This window comes from Myotis brandtii, unplaced genomic scaffold, assembly GCF_000412655.1.
Source record: "Myotis brandtii unplaced genomic scaffold, ASM41265v1 scaffold170, whole genome shotgun sequence".
Classification (NCBI taxonomy): domain Eukaryota; kingdom Metazoa; phylum Chordata; class Mammalia; order Chiroptera; family Vespertilionidae; genus Myotis; species Myotis brandtii.
The window spans coordinates 389,977-391,222 of record NW_005356260.1 but is presented as its reverse complement, the minus strand read 5'-3'; positions in this window follow the sequence as shown (position 1 = coordinate 391,222).

The window sequence follows — 1,246 nt, the reverse complement described above, 5'->3', positions numbered from 1 at the left end:
CTGGAGCCCCGAGCCGCGCGCCCGCCCTTCGCCCTGGCCTCGTCCCCACCCCGGGAAGCACCGAGTGGGCTGCCGAGCCCTTCGTATTTATACTTCCTTCCCGGCTTTGACATAAGAGGTTTATTTTTGATCTCTCACTATTCCCGTTTCCCCTCCCCTGGGATGGGAGAGAGAAACTTGAAAAGAGGGAGCGCGAGAGGAGAGAGAGAAAAAAAATTGGATGAAATGTAAAACCAATCAGGAGTCAGCGAGCCTCGCTCCCCTCTCCATTCCCCACCCTCCCAAGTGTCAACTCCAACTTTTTTCCCCTTCCCTTTACGCACGGTCCCACATTAACTCCTACGGCGCTGGGCCGGCCCTTCAGAGTCCTCAGGGAGGCCCCAGGCGCTGCCCCCTTTAAGGCCAAGTGTCCAGGATGCATCCTCCGAAGTGGCTTCTGCGTGGCCCCCAGCGACAGCATTCAGATCCCTGTAGCAGCCACTCCGGGCATCCGATTGTGTAGAAGAGAGGTCTCCTCCGGAGAAGGTTCCAGAGCTTTTAATTGTGAAGCAACGGAGAGAGATGGGAAAGGTCACATTAAAATCATGCTTCCCTGCCAGGCCAGCATGGTTCAGTGGTTGGTTGAGCGCCCACCTATAAACCAGAAGGTCACGGTTCCATTCCCGGTCAGGGCACATGTGGGCTGGATCCCCAGTAGGGGGCGTGCAAGAGCCAGCCGGTCAATAATTCTCTCCCATCGTTGATGTTTCTCTCTCTCTCCCTCTCTGAAATCAATAAAAAATGTATTTTAAAAAATCATGCTCCCCACTAAAAACCACATTTTCATCCCAAGCAGAGGACAGGGAAAGATACCACCTGGTGAATGGAACCAAAGACGCTGTTACTGCCCCTTCCAGGGCTGGCTGGCAGAACCCAGCCCAGTGGTGATGATCAGAAGTGAGGTTGGCAGCCGAGTGGGGTCACCCAGGAGGAAGTTCCAGGCCACCTGGAACTGCATGTCTGGTCCTGAAAACTCCTGGGGTGTGGGGGTGTGGGGTGTGTGTATGGGGGGTGCGGGGTAAGGGACTTCATGAAAGGTGGCTGTGGGTACCGGTAAGTATGGGAGTGTATTCATTCTGCCCCACACTGCCACCTCCCCCTGGGATGCGGGGACTGAGACACAAAGAAAGGAACGGGAATGGTATGGTCTACAGTCCTCTCTCAAGACCACAAAACACAGCACTTCATGGCACCCCCGTCTTTTTTA